This window comes from Balaenoptera borealis, assembly GCF_965194805.1.
Source record: "Balaenoptera borealis genome assembly, chromosome: 19".
In the NCBI taxonomy this organism is placed as follows: Eukaryota; Metazoa; Chordata; class Mammalia; order Artiodactyla; family Balaenopteridae; genus Balaenoptera; species Balaenoptera borealis.
Window position 1 is genome coordinate 815001 of NC_138878.1, and position 6280 is coordinate 821280.

Sequence of the window (6280 nt, forward strand, 5' to 3'; positions counted from 1 at the left end):
CCGCCCCACCGGCCCCTCGGTGCCTGTGTCTCCCGGCCTGCAGAGAAGGAGGTGGGCCCAGGTTCCTCTCCAGGACCCTGTCCTGTCCCCTCAGACGGGAGCTGCCCCCCGGGGCACCTGCGCTTGGGAGAGGCCACAGGGTCAGGCTGATTCTTGGCCCAGGAGGCCATCATATGACGGTCCAGGGCACAATGGACTGGGCCCTCGGGGGCCTGCAGAAGCAAGGCCAAGCAAGGTGACAACGGTGTGAGAGTAACGGTGGTGACAACAGTAACTCACTGAGCTCTGTCTCGGGGCCAGCAAGGGCCAAGCAATGCCACAAAACTGCCCAGTGCAGACCTCTCAAGCCCACAGGAGCTTTTACAGTGGAGGAGGCGGAGGCGGGGTGGGGGCCACACCTGGTGAGTGACGGGCAGTGGAAGCGCTTTGTAAGGGAAGCATGGGGAGACACACGGGTACCAATGTACTCAAGCACAGACAGGCCCTGTGGGTGGGGGAAGGGCGGGAGGGAGCCCTGCTGGACAGGAGTAGCCACAGCCGGGGCCCCAGACTCCCTTGGGGTCCAGAGAAGGGAAAGCAGCCCCAGGAACTGGGAGGGGCAGCAGAGGAGAAACACAAGCGCTGGGGTCCCGGCTCCATCACTCACTGCTGATGCCTTACTGAGCCTCAGTCTGCTCAACTGTAAAATGGGTCCGGTGATGGCACCAGCCTCACAGGGGTGGGAGGATCGAATGAGAACATCTGAAGAGGCAGGCTTGGCCAACAAACGTCGTTTCTGTCTTTCCTTCTGTCTCTCAAGCAGAGACACACTGGAAAAGAGGAGCTCCGGGAAGAAGCCAGCAGGGCCCAGCCTCCCAGAGCAGATGACATAGGTGTCCCACTCCTGTCTCAGCTGGTCCTCAGGACAAGAAAGTGATGGCGTGAGTGGCCATGGGTGCAAGTAGCTGAACGCCTGACTCACTGGTCTAAGAGCCAAGAGCCGGGAGACTGTTCCGCCCTCCACCCGGGGCAGCTGGTCTCCCCGGATCGTTCCCCGCAGAAGCAGAGAGACAGAAGCCCCCGGGGGACACCGCTAGGCCTTGCCGCCCCCGAGTCCTGCCAGCAGCCAGGTGGGCCGGCGGCCACACTGCCACCTGAGCCAGGGCGGGTCACTCCAGGGGGGCAGGTCTGGGTCCCGTTGGTGAGGGACAAAGGGACAGCCAGCGGTGTCTGCCGCGTGCAGGGGTATATCCAGGAAAGGAACCACGGCGGGCTTGGTGTGCAGCTCGCTTGAGTCCGGGCGTTCCCAAGTCTGGACTTCCCTGGCCACGTCCTGCGGCGCGGCCGGGGGAGCAGTGGGGATGCGGGGCGGAGGCGGCAAGCGAGGGCTCTGGTGAGGCAGGGGCTCCAGGCCCTGCCCCTGCTGCCGACCGAGGGCCCCTCTCCCACCAGCCGGCCGCGTCCCCTCAGGAGGCCCAGCTGTCCCCCCCGAGTCCTACAGCATCCGGCGCATCCGGCACCAGGTGTAGCCCTGCTCAGGCCTGAACAAGACTCTTGGCAGATGGGAGGGTTGAGGCAGAGAGGCCCTAAGGCCCAAGCCCAGGAGGGAGCCTCATGGGTCAGCGGGACAAGTCGCCGAGGGGGCGCTGCGGCTCCCTGGAGCAGGACTCCCTCCGTGCCAGTCGGTCAGAGACCCCCTCCCGTACCAGTCAGACCCTCCCACCTGGCCCCTATACGCGTCCTTCAAGACACAGCTCAAACCTTACCTCCTGCACAACCCCAGGCCCTCCACGGGGGTCTCACTCTCTCCTCCGGGCTCAGCCCTGTGCCCATCTCACCAGGTACCTTTGTGGGAGGCAGGATGGCTTCACGGGGCAGCTAGGGGCACAGACTCCAACCAACTCTGTCACTCTGAATCCCTGCTCTGCCACTGCCTGGCTGTGTAGCTTTAAGGAAGTTACTTACTCCCTCTCTTTATGCTTCCCTGTCCTCATCTGTAAACTGGAGATGATCATTGGCCAATCGTGAGAATTAAAAGTTAATATGTATAAACTGCTAGAACAGTGCCTGGCGTGGAGTACGTGCTATCTCAGTGTTAGATATCATCACCACCACCACCCCCACCACCACGACCATCACCACCACCACCATCACCCCCCCACCATCACCACCACCACCACCCCCTTCACCCCCACCATCACCACTACCACCACCACCACTACCACCCCCTCCACCCCCACCATCACCCCCACCATCACTACCACCACCACCACCATCCCCATCATCCTCACCACCACTACCACCATCACCATGATCACCACCACCACCTTCATCACCACCATCACCACCACCACCATCACCGTTACCACTGCCACCACCATCACTATCACCACCATCACCACCCCCCCACCACCATCACCACCGTCACCACCCCCCCACCATCACCACCACTACCACCACCACCGTCACCACCACCCCCACCCCCACCATGACCATCACCACCCTCACCATCACCACCCCCACCATCACCACCACCAACACCATCACCACTGCCACCATCACCACCACCATCATCGCCGCCACCACCATCACCACCGCCACCATCACCACCACCATCACCGCCACCACCATCACCACCGCCACCATCACCACCACCACCATCACCACCCCCACCATCACCACCATCACCCCCACCACCACCATCACTGCCGCCATCACCATCACCATCACCACCACCATCACCGCCACCACCATCACCCCCACCACCACCATCACTGCCATCACCATCACCACCACCATCACCGCCACCACCACCATCACCACCGCCACCACCATCACCACCCCCACCACCCCCACCATCACCACCCCCACTATCACCACCCCCACCACCACCCCCACCATCACCACCCCCAACATCACCACCCCCACCAACACCATCACCATCACCACCATCACCATCATAACCACCATTATCACCATCACCATTATCACCACCACTGTCACAATTACTGTCACCATCCTAGTTGAATCTCCAGCTCCCTTTTCTACTAGCTGCATGGCCTCTGCTGAACCTCTGTGCTGTCCCCTCTCCCATAAGTGGCAGTAACAACACCTCCATTCCCAAGTGCCTGTGAGGATCAAAGCCCCTGACCTCTGCCGATGACACCATAGCACATATTGGGTGGCCGTCTTCTCATATGATCTTCTCAAGGACCTAGGAAGGTGGAAGTACTCCGATCCCTATTTTACAGATGGGGAAACTGAGGATTGGGGAAGGCAGAGATCTACCAAAGCCTTGGAGCTAGTGGGTGGTAGAGCCGGGAGACCACCCTGGGACTGGCCAGAGCTAGACTTGTTTGTGCCCCTTCCTGACTGTCTTCTTGTTGGTGATTCTCAGCTCTGAGTGCATGTCAGTGAGCCTGGGTGCTTGGTGACAAGCGTTCTGATGGAGCTGCTCTGGCTGGGCCTGGGCATTGGGACTTCTCAAGTGCACCAGCTGTGCTGAGAGCCCTGCACGAGCTCAGTTTTGGAACTGGGCCACCCGGACCCCTCCCTAGGTCGCCCACGCACCTGGAACTCGGTGATCGCCCCTCATTGGCCAGCACGTTGGGCTGTGTAAGCAGCTGGCATTTCCTGTGTGGCAGGTGGCCTGGCAGCCGTAGTAGAGGACAGAGTGGGTAAGGGCTGAGCTGCCCACTGAAACTCAGCCTCCAGCCCAGGGCGATCGGGAGCAGGGCTGCCACAGTGAGGCCCAACTGCTCTGGGCAACACACTCTGCAAACAAGAGCCACAGCTGTGGGGGCAGTGCTGGGCGGCTGCCTTCCACGTCTGCCTGGATGGCGCCGCAGCAGCATGGCCAGGCCCCCTGGCACTGGGGATGCACACCAGGTGACAGCCTCCACGGCAGCTGCAGTTCCAAGGCCTGGGCACTGCTCTGGCATCGTTAGCATGGCCTGGTCAGCGCCCAGGGCTCCCCCAGGGGCTATCCCCTGACCACCTCCTCACCTTGCTTTAGCCACAAGACTCATGGGGAGACACTTCCTCCCAAAAAACAAAACAAAATGCCCCTTGAACGAGCCTCCCCTGGGCCAGCCTTCCACACGTGTGATCCGCTTACCTCCACTGGGCACGCTGCCCCCATTTTACAGGTGGGGACACGGAGGCTCAGAGGGTCCAGCAGCTTGCCCAGGGGCACACAGCAAGCCCATGGCAGAGCGGGATCCAAGCTTAGACCCTCAGGGCAGGTGCCCACAGCTGCCCAGCAGATACTTGCTGACGGCAGCAATGAGGTGGGTGGGGTATGCTTATGTCCCCGTGCAGTGGAAGGAGGGCCTCCAAGGCAGGGGCAGGCCTGAGCTGCAGATCGGGCCACACCTGCTACTTGGCCAGCACACGATGACATCTGTAAAGGTTGATCTCTTTGGTAGGGTGTGCCCTCCTGTTGCCCCCACCTCCACTAACCTCCTGGTCTGCACCTGGCCATGCCCCTCTTCACTGTCACTGCTCCTGGTCCTTGGCTGGCGGGTACGGAGACCGCAGCCAGGTGTGAGGGACGGGCTGGACTCCTGTCACCTGCCCCTCCCGACCCGGGCGATTCCACACACAGGTCCTGCTCCTCTAAACGTGACAAGCACCTCGAGACACAGTGACAGTCCCCTCCCACTGGAGGGGACCTTGACCAGCAGTCACATGTGCAGATGCAGAAGTGCCACAAAGGGCGACCGGTGTCGGGAGCTGCAGCTGTGAGCTGGAGGGTGAGTCCCGAAGAGCCTCCGGCCTGCAGGGAGCCCCCCAGACCCGACTCCGGGGACCAGCTCCAAGCCTGTCCAGCCAGGCTCTGAGTGACAGGCGGGGGACTTGGACCCCCGGTCGGCCCTGCAGGAGCTCCCACTTGCTCTTGGCGCCTGTTTCCCTTATGTTGAAATATGCGGTTGGATGAAACCCATGGTTTGTATTTTTAACACATGTAACACTTTGAACCATCTTTCCTCCAAAAAAAATTTTTTTAAACATGGAACCCCAATATTCACTTATTCCAAACAATATTGACCACGAGTACGTAAACTAGAATTGCAGTTCCTGGGGGTCGGGTGGGGGAGCCTGGGGGTTTTGCTTGGCCAACCCCCAGGGCAGTCTCTGCGGGGCCCATGGAACCTGCTTCTCTAGGGAACCCAGTCTGACAATGTCTGTCTGGACTGGGCCACTTCAGACCCTTCCGGTTTGGCCTGGGAGTCCCTGGCACTGGGTCTCGCCCCTGGGCACTGAGGGCTCCGCAAGGCTCAGTGGCGCCCGTCCTTGGTTAATGCTCGTCTGTCAACGGCCTGAAAAGCTTCATACTTTTTAAGTAAGTGCCCGAATGTTCATTTTCTGTGGGCCGCACAGCGAGGTAGCTGGCCCCGGCTCTGAGCCTCTGTTTCCTCATCTGCATCAGAGGTGGGGGAATGACGCCGCTGCGGGGCTGTGATGAGTGACACGTGCTGGGCGCTGCGTACCGAGGTAGCCGTCCGGCCAGGTGGACCCTCTCCCGCAGACCCACCACTCAGGATGCCCGACCCGCAGGGGACGCTCGCGCACGGGCGCCACTGATCCGGCTGCAGAGTCACCTCTTCCTCCTGGCCGGCGAGCAGGCAGTCAGTGGCATGGGGGTCTCTTGGCAGGTCCGAGCCTGCAGATCCCGTGCCGAGGACACCAGCGTCCACCCCGGTGCCTGGGCAGAAGACCAGCCCCCACGCTGCCCTCGACAGCCCCACCCGCGGACCCTCCCGCCCCTCGCCCATCCGCCCAGCAATTTCACTTCCCAGTCCCGGTGGGCGGGGCGCGGCGGGCGGAACATCGCTGCGCCCACGCAGCGTCTGCATCCGCTCAGGTGCAGCTGGGCCGCAGGCCTCGGAGCCCACCGCGCCTGACGGAGCGGCTGCCAGCACGTGGGCCGGGGGACCGCTCTCCGCTCTCACAGGCCTGGGCTGCGGCCGCACAGGTGGTCACTCCCCAGGGCCCGGACGAGCTGCAGAACGGCCGTACTGGGGGAGGGGCGGCCGGGGCCTCCAAACCAGGCCCTGGGCCTGGGACACTCTCCTCGGACCACTGGGCATGCTCAGTGTGTGATCAGAAAGGCAAATGGCTCATCTGAACAGGCCATCAAGTTCATGGAAATTTCCAGAAGCAGTGGCCGAGCAACCTGGCCTGAAGTGAGCCCTCTCACCAGTCTCGGCCTTGGCCATCTCAGGGCTCTTCAGGGTAACTCCTGCAAACTCCTGCATCCTCTAGGTCCTCCTGGCCGCTGGAAGGAGGGCCTCACCAG